The sequence below is a fragment of the Onychostoma macrolepis genome, chromosome 14 (genome assembly GCF_012432095.1).
Source record: "Onychostoma macrolepis isolate SWU-2019 chromosome 14, ASM1243209v1, whole genome shotgun sequence".
Lineage (NCBI taxonomy): Eukaryota > Metazoa > Chordata > Actinopteri > Cypriniformes > Cyprinidae > Onychostoma > Onychostoma macrolepis.
In genome coordinates, this window is record NC_081168.1 from 5934626 (window position 1) to 5949443 (window position 14818).

Genomic DNA, 14818 nt, shown 5'->3' on the forward strand with positions numbered 1-14818 from the left:
CCTGGAGTCCAGATCTCAATCCAAATGAGAATTTATGGGTGGATTTCCATGTAACCTGAGTGAGCTTGAGCAGAGTTGCAAAAAATAATGGGGAAAAACTGCAGCGGCCAGTGTGCAGATGATGGAGACTTATCTGCACAGACTTAAGACTATAAAGGTTACATTTATGCATTTGGCACAGGCTTTTATACAAAGATTTATACCACATTCAAGATTTGGAGAATCAAAGACATGGTCTTGGTATTGATAGTGTCATTTTCTACCAATCAAGATATAGAAACACATCTACTAAATCTACCAGTCAAGCTAGGAGCATCCAATAAATACAGACTGTTGCATAACATATTTTATTCAATCAGTTGTCTTCTTAACACAAAATCATATGTAAATGTGAAAATAAATAACGGTAACACTTTATTTTAGGGTCTCTTAACTAGTTGCTTATTGGCATGCATATTACTAGAATATTAGCCATTTATTAGTAGTAATTAAGCACATATTAATGCCTTATTCTACATGACCTTATTCTACATCCCTAATCCTATACCCAATATCTAAACTTAACAACTACCTAACTATTAATAAGCAGCAAATTAGGAATTTTATTGAGGGAAAAGCCATAGTTAATAGTGAATATGTGTTCCCTATTCTAAAGTGTTACCAATAACTCTGTATAATTATGTTTGATTTGATTTATTGTAAATAAATGTATGACCCTATAACTGAAAATGAGGAAGATTCTTTTGATCTGTTGATCATTACTGAAACTGACCATTAGTCAGAGAGGAGTTTTAGTATATGCATATACCTGAAATAGCAATGGTGTTGTGCAGTAAATTATTATCAATGTTTATCTCCTTATGACAATTAGCCCTCATGTAAAACTGGTCAAAGCAGTCTTGCTCTAAAGCTGTACAGCAGGTGTTTTATTATATTTTAACATTGTTAAATTAATAGAATTGACAAATTACAGGTCCTGTGAACTGCAAGAGCACCAAGATGATGTATGAACTGACTTGCTTGCCACACTCTGGAGAGTTGTGCAATGACCTCATGGGTACTAATAACATACACAGCTCACTGTACACAACATTTCTTGCAGATATAATGAGTTTTGCACAATATGGACAGGATCAGCTCTATCTCTTCAATCTCAACTGTAATGTTGACCACATTCACCCTGCAAGTCTTTTTTTCCCTATTAGCCATTAGTTGACCAAGGCTCCTTGACAAGATTTATGTGGGAAGTATTAAGCATCCAGAATGACTAGGAAGGATATCATAAAATCTGACTTTACAATGAAACTGTGCACTGACTAAAAATATTTAGCGAGCATGTGTCTTTATTTGCGTGTTAGTCTTTTATTTTTGTCAGTTGCACAGACAGAAGAGAAATTAAATTAGCACACAGTCTATGTGCAGTTTCTGTCACCCTCTCTATCCCCCCATACAACTTCTCCGCCATTCACACTCACTGCATATAAGGACTTTATGACCCACTTTTAAAAAACTCATTCTCTAACACCCCTGACATTCCCCACCACATGATCACTTCACCTTCTCTGTTACTAACCTCATTTGAGATTCAGACGAGAACATACTCCAGCTTCTCACCAAATAATGTGCAACCACCCTTTCCAGGTTTATATCTAACCTCGATAATATGTCCTAGCAAGTCATCTGGAAAAGCTCACACCCTTCACTGAAGTACCACAGGAATCAGTACTTGAACTCCTTCTCTTCTCCGTCAGCACCGGATTGCTCAAAACCATCATCCAATCACAGAGCTTCTTTACCACTACTATGCCGATGACTCTCAACGGTACATCTCATTCCTTCCTCTGCAACTGCAATCTCAGATCGTAAATCGTTGCATGACCCTTTTCACCTGAAACTCATTCTCCTAGGTAAGATCTCCATATACTCTTAGGTAAGATCTCCCTCACCAGATTTTTCATCTGAATGTCACAATTTAATGACTCCAGGTGTTGTTGTCACCACTTGTCTCCAGCTTGTTGTAAACCTAGAAGAGAAGTTCTTCTGTAGACATTAAAACTCCTTGGTTCAGCTGTTTCACAACATAAGATAAAAATGCTTACTCTAACAATAAGAAAAATAAAATAGATAGATAGATAGATAGATAGATAGATAGATAGTAAACGATACAGGAAACTGTCCCATTTGGTACATTACTACATTGTTAAAGATAAACAAAACAAAAAACAGAGCCCTTAAATTGCTCTATAGGCTAATAATCAGCCCGCCAACAAAATTGGACTTTTATGCAAACATTAAAGTTGCACAAAAGGTAGTTTTCATGAATGCTTTTTTCATGACATAATTATTTAAATATACATATAAAAAGACATAACTAACAGTTTAAATAAATGTACAATGCATATGCATAGTGCATATGGTTGGCAAAATGCTCCTTTCTAGAGTTATTTATTCATTTTAACTAACAAGCTGTGAATATTTACTTGGATATTATGATGCCTTTACATGTCTTGACATTTGACTATTACATGAAAGCTGATACATTTCATTAACTTTCAGCACTGCATGTATATCTTTCAGCATACCTTCTGATGTTCATTTATATTTATGTCGTGCTATAATTAGTCGTACAGAGAAAGAGATGAGTTGTTCAGTTCTGCTGAGGTGGCTACAGCTCGAGACAAGACAAATGGTGCGTTCAAGTCATGTCGGATAGATTGTATTTACAAGTTGAACGCAAATGAACGCCATCACAAAGTCGTTGTTACGAACTCAAAATTTTCTTTAAGCCCAGAGTTTCTGAGTTGGGGGCGTATCAGTGAGAAAACGTGTCAGATACAATGAATGCAGCCAAAGACTATAGATATGCAGTGTCTGTATTGACAGTGAATTTGTTGAAATTAATAAAATTATTATTTTTTTGTAATGTTAAAAAAAAAAAAACTATATAAGTTACATATACATATATTATTGTATAATTACCATAGAACATAATGATTCAGTTTACATCACCTTCATAAATTTAATAAAAACAGAAAGAAAGCAAAAAACAATAATGCACATTCTTTATTCATAATTTTGTCATGTAGACTTTTAAAAAATCGTTGAATTTTATGTAGATATAGAAGCATCTTGGTCAGACCAAAGTGACTTGAATGCACCTGACGTCATTATTAGGACTTGTCAACACATACGCAGGAATGTCCCAGGAGGACTTGAACGCAGCAGAAGACCATGAAAATGTGTGGTCTTAAATATCGGCGAGTCTGGTCTCAAATACAATAACGCTGTCAATATGTCAAGAAATTATGAGTATGGCCCCTTTAAAAGATTACCTCTTTGCGATGTTCGCATGTTGACAGACGAGCTCGCTGAAGCCTGTGAAAAAAAAGTTTCCTGTAACAGGTGCGTTTATTTAAATGTAATACTTTAATAAAAAAAAAAAGAATAATAATTCAATACAACAAATTTATGCATATGTAACAGTTACAGTTGTTCATTTTTGAAGTACTAATGTATCTTTTGAAGGATGCAACTGGATTGTGAAAGTGAACTTCAGAACACACTTGTTTATATGGTAAGTCACATTAATTAATTTGATCTCGTTTTGAAGTATATTTCAGTACGTATTCAGTAATGTTTGCTCAAATACTTCATGCATTGAATAGCCTGAAGTTTAAACTCTCTGTCTTGCTATCATTTGGACATTATTTTTGTTCCTGTTTTATTTGATAACTTATTCCTTATATGTATCACCATCAGTGTGGGATTTTTATGGGTCAGATGGATCAGACAGTGGATCAGACAATGGTTGAGGGGGTTTGAGTGTGAGAGATCTCAGATTCTGACCCTGTGAAATAAAAATGATTTTTTTTTTCCCCATCACAACAGAAGCATCAGTACATAACATGCATGAGAGACTTAGATTGAGAATGAGTATGTATGAAAGTATTTGATGTATCCTTTGCTGCATTTTTTCTTTTTCAGTCGACAAAAGGCAACATACAGTGCAACATATTCCCCCATTACATTAAAGGTACAATAGGTGATTGTCTTCAGAAATTTTTTGTTATGCTGGTTGAAAGTCTCTTCACATTCCGATAGTAATCATTAAGTTAAGTGGTCTAAATGTATTTATCTGTATTTATATATTCTGTGGAAGGCGTAGGACCAAGAAATGTTCGTCCAATCAAAATGCTCGGTCCGAGCGTTTTTATTGACTTTCCTACCTGCCTGTCAACGTATGTATTTGCATACCTCTGTGCACCCTGTTCGTGCAGACAGGATACTTCCTGGTATTGTAGTACTTTTACTAACTGTACTATAAAGTTTTCTCACCGGTGAATGACACATGATGTAGCCCAGCGCTTCCCAATTCCAGTCCTCGCGCCCCGGCTCTGCATATTTTGCATGTCTCCCTTAGTTAACACACCCGATTCAGATAACCAGCTCGTTAAAAGAGAGCTACCTGCATGAACTGTGTTCCGATTGACATGCTCCCTACACAGTGTTCTTTGCTTCCTACTCCCTGAGCAGGGGAAATCCGTTGAATTTTACTTCACTTCGGGAACATTCATTCACGGATTTGCGCTGCACAGCATCTTCTCACACAGACGAAACTTACTAGAGAAGTGTGAAGTGTGACATAATATACCTCTGTAAATAAATACTATTTAAATGTCTCGCACACTTTAATGCCCTTTGTATGGAACATATACACTCGCTTCGAATTGGAAACTGCTGATATAGCCTGTTGTAGTAATGTTGTCTCTGGTGTGCAGGGGCTTTAGACGGCAATTGCAGGGAGGGTGGGATGTTCGCTTTCAGTGCTATCAGGCTAAAGTTACCATTTTCCAAGATCTCCTACTGCACCTTTAAGTTTTTCATCAAATGTAGCCTTGATTTGCTACACTTGATGAGGCCTTGCTTTGCAACAATTATGTGGCTTGTGCACTTTATTGGTTACTTTATCTGCATGACTATTCTACGTCTGGGAATAATGGAATTAAAGGCAAAATATGTAAGATTTTTTTATTAAAGGGGTGGTTTACTGTTTTTTTTTCTAGGCTTGATTGTGTTTATGGGGTGCAGTCTAACATGTGTTCATGCTTCGTTTTTTTAAAAAACGCATTATTTTTCATATAATTTACCTTTATTCCACACCGCTCCTTCCCTTCTCTGACAAACGCCTAGATTTTTTCCTGTTTTTATGAAGCCCCTCCCTCAGAAATATGTGATGAGCTCTGATTGGTTAGGTGGCTCAGTGTGTTGTGATTCACTAAACCGCCGAGCGTGCGTTATGTCCCGCTAAATGTCCCGCCCCTCAGCTCAGCGGCATGTGCTCCGGTTGTATTGTAAACAATGGCGTCGTCTATATTGCTTATCAATTTGAGCCCGATTGAGACGCAGAGGATATTAGTGAAGAGGATCGGGCAGAACCTGTGCAAGTACAGCTCTTAATGGTATGTTTGTTTGTTGTCTCATGCTTTTAGATACGCTGTTATTATGCTACTGCTTATGTTAGCTTTTAATATGCGGTTTTATTCTGATTAAAGCTTTAATACAGTACAGCAACCGCACACGCGTCCATGTATAACGCTTCTCATTGCTATGTGAAAATGTATAATTGGAACAGTTTGTTGGAGCTGATCTGACGATCTGAATGAGAGAGAGAGAGAGAGAGAGAGATGCAGAGCAGGGGGATGCGAGGAACAGTATTAAGAAAGGCTGTTTTAGAACATTGATTTTGAAACTTGTGAATCCATTAGAATCGTTAGAAGACAGAATCACGATTCATATATTAATAGATTTTTACGCGCACCCCTAGTTTACTCTTCCTCTTCTCTAAAGCAGCACAGCATGGCCTCGCCCCCTTCCTTACATGTTCCCGAGGGCGGGGTTTATCTGGGTCCATGACGTATCAGACCCGGGATGTAGTTCGTTGTAGTCCCTTACCAGCCGTTTTTGTAGGCATTAAACTTCCAGAATTTTAACTGCATCATCCACAGATCTGTTTGCTCGGTAAGCAAACTGTAGGGGGTCCAGCAAGGGTCCAGTAATGTCCTTCAGGTGGGCCAACACCAGTCTCTCAAATTACTTCATGACCACAGATGTTAAAGCAACAGGTCTGTAGTCATTAAGTCCTGTGATTTTTGGTTTCTTGGGTACAGGGATGATGGTGGAACATTTGATGCAGGAGGGGACTTCACACAGCTCTAGTGATCTGTTGAAGATCAATGTGAAGATGGATGATAGCTGGACAGCACAGGCTTTGTAATGACATCTGCACACTCTTAAAACATCATTTACTATCAACGCATACTATATTAACAAAGAAATAAAATGAATACCTGAAAAGGGGAAGATGATTAAGCACATTCACTCAACGATGTTTCTCCACCGCAAACTTTGTGTAATGGAGAAATACCGCGAGCTCTCCCCCTAGTGTTTAACAAGACAAGGCCTGACTAATAGATTGCACACCTTATTGTGCCAAACTAATTGATCACCGATTAACCCAAAATTATTATTTAGATAACTTATCTGCATTTTATAAACATTTTTAAACAAATTCAGCATATCCTGACTATAGAACACTTCCCATATTTTACAGATTTATTAACTTTTCTATCTACTTATTGAAATATAATTAAACATATACTTTTTAACTCTGTCACAACTGCCTGGTACCAATACTCCAGTAACTGACAGGTTTGTGTTTGTACCTAAAGATAGTAGGTGCCCAAAATTTAGTGGGAAGCCCGGGGTGGATATTAGTGAATGGGTTGAAGAAGCTAAAGCATGTATGAGAGCCCGTTATTTATCCCCTGCGGAACAGGCCTTTTTTCTTTTTGATCATTTAGAGGGGGAGGCACGAGAAGAGATACGATATCGTTCAGATGAGGAGTGTGGGGATCCTGAGAAAATTATTAGGACACTGCGTGAGTTGTATGGATGTTCATTATCATATGTAGCCTTGCAGGAAGCTTTCTTCTCCCGGAGGCAGAAAGAGGGGGAAACCCTTTTGGAGTTTTCCCTCGCCTTGATGAGTCTCCAGCAGAAGGTTAAGCAACAGTCGCCAAATGCAATGGTAAACACTGAAATTGTGCTACGTGATCAATTTCTTGAATATGTTAATGATAGCATTTTGAGACAGGAGCTTAAACAGCTTGTGCGCCGACAGCCTAATTCCACTTTGTTAGAGGTGCAAAGCGAAGCTTTATGATGGGAGCAGGAAGGGATACCAGGGGGTGCGAGGGCCCGAAGTTTATCTGTTCCGTTGGCGCATGGAACTCAGTATGGTGTTCATGGAGATTCACGGGTGGGGGCTCGTAGTTTATCTCAAACATCCGAATTGGGTGACTTGAGAGAAATGCTGAAGGCACAGCAATAACAGTTAAATCTGCTCACGCAAGGTTTCGCTCGATTGCAGGGTTCAGAAATGCGTAGTCGAACCTTATGTAATGGGCCTGTAATTTGTAGGAGGTGTCAGAGGCCAGGCCAGGCCATTTTGCTCGAGAGTGCGATGGGGCGCGGGTTCCCCAGCGCATTCCGCATTCCGTCATGCCGTCATGCCTTGTGCTGGGGGTGAGCAGCTTTCCACTCTTGCGCATTCGGAAAACTAGTGCCCACCGGTTGGGGATTCTATCGGCTCCGTTCTGTCAGAAGGTTCGGTTCCAGTGTCTCGCTTAATGTCATCTTGTCCTCATCTTGTTATCTCTGTAGGTGGAGTGCCAGTGCCCTGTTTGGTTGATACCGGGTCGATGGTCTCCACAATTACAGAAAGCTGTTTTTTGCAGCATTTTGAACCCTGGGGTCAGGAGCGGCTTAGGTCATGTCAATGGTTACAGCTTCGTGCCGCCAATGGCCTCTCTATCCCTTATCTTGGTTACATGGAACTAGATATCGAGCTCTCTGGCCAAGTTATTTCAAACTGTGGGGTGCTTGTTGTCAAAGACCCTCCTGGTGGCTTGTGTGATCAGATTTCGGGGATTCTCGGAATGAATGTTTTGAAATGATGCTACCAGGAGCTCTTTGGGCTGCATGGCCCCGCTCTTTTCGATTTGCCAAACGTGTCAAAAGCTCCAAAATTTTTATTTCAGGCATTTCAACATTGTTGTGACGTTAACACCGTAACTAGTGTAAATCGGATTGGTAAGGTTCAGGTTTGGGGCCGTAGGTCTTGTCGCATTCCAGAGGGGCATGTTTAAGTTTGTCCCCGCAACTTGCTCTGATGAATACTCAAGTGGAACTGTACTCTTTGAGCCTCCTGATTCTGGTTTGCCTGCTGGGTTGTTGTCCTACCTGTCCGTAGTTCAAGTTAACCAAAGGACGGCTTATATACCAGTGGTTAATGCTGGAGTTACTGATGTCCTGCTTTATTCTCGTTCCACAATTGGCACGCTGAATAATCTTTATGTGGTGAGTTTGCCCACAGGTGTGACTGAGGTTCAGCCGGTGGTGGCTGTTGTGGGTGCTCAGAATGCAGAGGTGGGACTTACTATGCAGGAGCAAGTTGAGGCAGTGAATTTGTCAAGTTTGTTAGAGGCAGAGCAGAGGCAGGTAAGGGCTTCACTCCACAAGTTTCAATCAGAGTTCTCTGCCCAGGAGGGAGACTTGGGTTGTACCAATTTAATTTCTCATGATATTCCTTTGGTAGACGAGACTCCTATTCGACAGCGTTTCCGGCGGATACCCCCATCAGAGTATGAGGTGGTAAAGGCCCACATCAATCAGTTACTCGAGGCTGAGATCATTCGAGCAAGTTGTAGTCCATATGCTTCACCGATTGTGCTGGTTAAAAAGAAAGACGGTAGTCTGCACATGTGCGTTGACTACCGTCAACTTAATGCCAGAACTAGGAAGGACGCGTTCCCTCTGCCCCGAATTGATGAATCCCTGGATTCCTTGAGTGGTGCACGTTGGTTTTCGAACCTTGATTTGGCCAGTGGGTATAATCAGGTTCCAATCATGGAGAAAGATCGGTTTAAGGAGCCTATGTAACGCTCCAGGTACCTTTCAGAGGTTAATGGAGCGGCTGTTCAGGGACCAACAGTGTCAATCCTTGCTTTTATACCTGGATGATGTGGTAGTATTTTCTACCTCCATAGATCAACATTTGGAGCGTCTGGAGGTAGTTCTGAGTCGGTTGGAGCATGAAGGACTTAAGGTTAAGTTAAGCAAGTGTGCGTTTTTCCAAAGAGAGGTGAAGTATTTGGGCCACGTGATATCGGCTGAAGGGGTATCAACCGACCCCGCAAAGATAGAGGCCGTGGCTGATTGGCACCATCCATCTAATGTGGCAGAGTTGCGTTTATTTCTGGGTTTTGCCAGCTATTATCGCCACTTTGTGGAAGGGTTCGCCAAATTGGCGGGCCCCCTGCATAAGCTGGTTGTGGTGTGTGCTGGTTCGGGACCCAGAAAGCAAACCGATCAGGGCTTCTCTGAGGCTTGGACCGAGCAGTGTCAGGTGAGCTTTGAGGGATTAAAGAGTAGGCTCTCTTCTGCCCCAGTGTTGGCATATGCAGACTTCTCCCGGCCCTTTATTCTGGAGGTGGATGCTAGCCATAGTGGGCTGGGTGCAGTCCTCTCGCAGGAGCAAGGGGGTAAGGTGCGCCCCATCGCTTATGCTAGCCGCGGTCTTAGGCCCACTGAGCGCAACATGACCAACTATAGTTCCATGAAATTGGAATTTGTGGCGCTCAAGTGGGCAATGGCCGAGAAGTTTAGGGAGTACCTGCTGGGTCAGAGGTGCATTGTCTATACTGATAATAATCCCCTTAGCCACCTGACATCAGCTAAACTGGGAGCTACTGAGCAACGTTGGGCTGCCCAGTTGGCCTCCTTTGATTTTGAGGTCTGGTATCATTCTGGGAGGTGCAACCGGAATGCTGACGCCCTATCTAGACAGAATCAGTTTTGTCAGGAGAGGCGGGAGAGTTTCTTACTGGGGACGGTTATTCCAGCAGAGGTGAGGCAGGCAGTGGAGGTGGAACCGCTAGTGCAGGTGAACCAAGCAGTGGTTACAGCGTTGCCCAGTTTCTCCTTGGCGGATTTGAATTCTTTACAGGAGGCAGATCCTGATATTGGGAGGGTTTTGGCATTTTGGGAGAAGGGGTTACTTCCTAGTTTTGCGGAGTGCCGACAACTCCCCAAGTCGGTTTTGACTTTGCTTCGACAATGGGATCGGTTCTTGAAAAAGGATGGGGTCCTTTATCGCCGTGTGTCACGCCCTGATGGAGGTGAGGAGGTGTTACAGTTGATTTTAACTGTGTCTTTAAAACGTCAGCGGTGTTATTGGCCAGGGATGTCAGCTGAGGTGGCACAGTGGTGTAGGGAATGCGAGAGATGTCAACTGGCTAAAGACACCCAACCGCTTGCCCGGGGCTTTATGGGTCATGTCCTAGCTTCCAAGCCAAATGAGATCTTGGCTGTTGATTTTCCGATGCTTGAGCCTTCTTGTTCTCGACATGAGAATGTCTTAGTTTTAACAGATGTGTTCAGTAAATATATATTGGCTGTCCCAACTAGAGACCAGCGGGCGGAGACAGTAGTACAGGTTTTGGTTACAGAGTGTTTTTTTAGATTTGGGGTCCCGGGTCGTATTCATTCCGACCAGGGTCGGAATTTTGAGTCTGTCCTCATGAAACAAATCTGCGGGTTTTATGGGATTGGAAAATCTCGTACTACATCCTATCACCCAGCGGGTAATGGCCAGTGTGAATGGTTCAATCGAACCCTTCATAACCTTTTGCGTACTCTGCCTGCTTCCAGGAAAAGGGATTGGGAAGCTTGCCTTTTTCAGATTTTGTTCTGCTATAACACCACTCCTCACCAGGCTACTGATGAGTCTCCGTATCTCTTGATGTTTGGTCAAGAACCGAGACTCCCTGTTGATTTCCTGTTGGGTAGGGTCCAGGAACCTGGTGAGGGTGGAGTTCATGAGTGGATGGTAGAGCATTGAGCCAGGATGCATGTGGCATTTGAGGGGGCATGGAAGCGCTTGAAGGCTGCTGCTGAACGCTGTAAGAAACAGCATGACCAACACGTTCGTGATGCACCACTAAGGGAGGGTCAACTGGTTTATCTCCGGGATCATACCGTGAGAGGCCGTCATAAAATCCAGGACCTGTGGAGCTCAGTGGTGTATCAGGTTGTGCGGGCACCAAAAGATGGGGGGTCTGTGTATTCTGTTGCACCCGCGGATGATCTGGGTAGGATTTGGCACGTGCACTGTTCTTTGAAGACTCGAATACAGCGAGACTCTTCAATTGTTGTTCGTCCTGATAGCCCCTTGCTGGGAAACTGTCCTCATCAGGGGACTCAGAGGAGCTGGACCTTTGGGTGGCCGTTCCAGACATCTCTCAGGTTGGGTTAGGCCAAACTAGGGCAGTACATCCTGCTGATTCAGCTAGGGGCCAGTTACCAGCGCCTCTGGTGATGCCAGAGGAATTGGTACTGTCACCTCAGGAAGTGGCGGGACCCTTTGATGTGGTGTCCATGCCTCTATAGATAGTGAGTTGGCGCATGATGTTGATCGGGGCCTTATGCGTGGGTCTGTTTTTCTTCCCTCGGGTCAGCCTAGGGATAGTGTTGGAGCTGTGCGACAAACGAGACGAGCCACAGCGGGGCAACATTCTAATGTCCACCATCTTCCCCGAGCGGTGGAGAACATAAGGGATGTGTGTGTTCCAGGGACTATATCTAGTATCACTTCTGGGATGTTTAGGCCGTGGGATTAAGGCTAGGTGATTTCTATCATCGGGGCTACTTCACAAAAATAGGTAGTAAAATGTAAAATGAGGTTCGTGCCGCGTCTGAAATGTCACCGTCACTTAAATATATGGCCAATGAGGTATCGCTCTGCTATGGTATATAAACCTGTTGTCTATGCCTCCTGGAGTGCATCATGGTCGAAAGCCTGCCCCCCCTTTCTTTCATTGCTGTGGAATACGGAGGTACGTGTTTTTAGCGGTGTAGCTTCACTGTTTGATCCGTGTTATTCAGTGTGATTTTTACCTGTTTAGTGTGACGTTGGTCCATCGAGGCTGTGTGTGCATGTCGTATGCTGCTTACTCCCAGGTGAGTTTTAATGTGGTGCGTTTGTGGTGCCGTGGGAAGTTTGATTTGACTACAGTTATGCGTTTCAGTGCGTCATGGCAGCATAATAGCCAGGTCGGAGCACCAGCCGTGTACATTGGTATTACCAACTAAAGGAGCTACTATATGACTGTGGTGTGTGTGGTTGTGAGTGTTACGCCATCTAAATATAGGGTGAGTAAATTGTTTATGTTTTCTTTCTTTGTAGGATTTTGTATGTCTTTTTTCTTAAAATGAGTTTGTAATGGATGTTTGTTTAGGGTCCCCGTATGCATTGAGGCAGACTGAGCGTGAGCAGTCACCTTAACGCAGCTCTCTTCTACCCCCGCTCTTTGGGCCGCACTGCTGCTTTGGGTCGTCACATTCTTGTCCAATTAATTAAGTGGGCTTGATGTTCTGTTTTGTGTTCGTGTTGTATTAGGATATATATATATATATATATATATATATATATATATTTCTTTCCTTGTTTATTTGTTGTTGTTGTTTGGATTTTTGCTGTTACTGTCACTAACGCCTCAGTCTTGATTTTGACTGTCTTTGTAACAATTTATGTTAATTAGAGTGATTACCGCTTTGCGGTATTAGTGATCTCAGTAATTTATGAAGCCTTATGATCCGTGATCTGTACTGAGTTGGTCATCTCTGTGTTATGGTGCGTTACAGAAGCAGACTGAGACCGGGAGTAAGATGGATCACAAACGTTTATTTTTGGATTGAGCAGAGCAATATGGCTTGAAGGTGGTGAGTATAATATCCAGTGGACCAGGTAACTGCTGATGATAGGTTGATGGACGATCTTTGTCTTGACAGGAACACTTAGAATGCGGGCCAGAGCACACACCTCACACCGGTGGAGTAACAGACTTCGGGAGCCGATCACTGGAGCAGACAGACTGGAGTACACGGCGGACACACGGCTGGAGAGAACACTGGAGGTAAGTACACAAGGAGGTAAGTAGCAGGTAAGTCGCTGTGATAGCATAAGGAGTCTACTTCGTATGAACGAGACCAGACAATGAGGTGTAGTGAGGTGTGTGCTTATATGCCGGTGTTGACTGGTGATCAGATGAGGTGCAGGTGTGGCTGATTAGAACTCGGGTGAGGGGGTGTGTTGTGACTGGCTGGTGACAGAGCCTGGTAGATCCGTAACATGGTGACAGCATAAGTTATTTGTTTTCAATGTGTATTTTGTTAGATTTGTTTGTGTAACTGATTTTTGATTATTTTTCTCTTTTGTATTTTGCAGGAGCTGAGTGTTTCTCAGAAGCAGGCTGGTTTTTGGGTTGCACACATTCACTCTAACAAGGGGTGTCATTATTGCTGTTATTTTGGTTATTATTTGCAGTGAATTTTGTGGATGTGATTTCTGATTGATTGGGATATTTTTTTTTTGGGGTGCATTACCCTACTAGCCTGTTCTTCATACAAGAAGCCTCAACCCCTGCAACGATCATAAATTATTCTTTTTTTTTTTCTTACTTGACCAAGACAATTTAATGATGTTGCTGGTTGGTTTTAAAATTGTTGCCTAATCATTTTAGTCTGAATAAAAGGATTATTTAAATTGGACGGAAACTCACGCCTCTTGACTTTTCTACGTGGAACGTATTTGTGTGTCTGAATTCTTTGGTTAATTCCCCCGGTATTTCGGGGTGGCATAGTCACTACAAACGAGCCACATTGCTACACAGAGAAATAAGCAATTTTAACTAGTGACACGGACCGTGTCCTTGTGTCACCTGCCAATGACGTCATACACCCTCGATTTCCGGTTTTGTTTTGTAGAAAACATGGAAACACCAAAGACGCTTTAATATGTTATGCATTTTATTAGAAAGGTGACAACCACACGGAGTAGCATTATAACAGAACTTTCAAATGTATCTAGTATGATAAAACAGCATTGTTTTACCTCACATACGCATGACCGGAAAGGAGCGGAAGCGGTCGACTGCGGCATAATAAAAGCTCTGCTGCTTTCGAGCCATGTGTCACGCTCATTCAGCGTCCTCGTTTCACTTTGATGGCGTTCAACCTCACCCTGCTTCATACTACGATGTAAATAAATCTTTAATACATTAGCTCATCCATGAACATGATTTCTGCCCGAGTCCCGTTGGATTGCATCGGCTGTGGATGAAAACTCCCATGATTCCACACTCAGTCACGGCGTCATCAAACTACACCTTTGTTTCTTTGTTTGTTTTGAATACTCACCCTCTAATGGTGAAAATTACATATTGTGCCTTTAATGTTAATAAAATAATAAAAGGAATCAATGTTCAAAAAATTGTTCGAATTTAAGATGGCAACTTATAAAACAAAGATGGCTATTTATGGTCTGCGATCAGAAATTTGGAAGACTTACCAACTGGATATTTATAAACTTGTTTCTAATTAATAAAGGCTGTGAATTATTGCTTTTTTAATCATGAACTAATATTTTTTCTCTGTAAATTGGATCCATGATTGCAGAGGAGGATGTAGGACCAAACACTTATAAAATTATTGTTATGTTAACAGAGAACTGAAATTTTAAAAAGTCTTCTATCAAGTGACATTTTTATTTACAGTTTTTCTCGATTGCTAACACACAATGCATGAAACAATTCACCATTTTCTCCCAACTATAAACACAATCTCAAAACTACACACCAACTTGTGCAAACTTCAAACTTCCAGGTCAAAGTAAAACATTTTAGTCAAAATTATCTTTTGT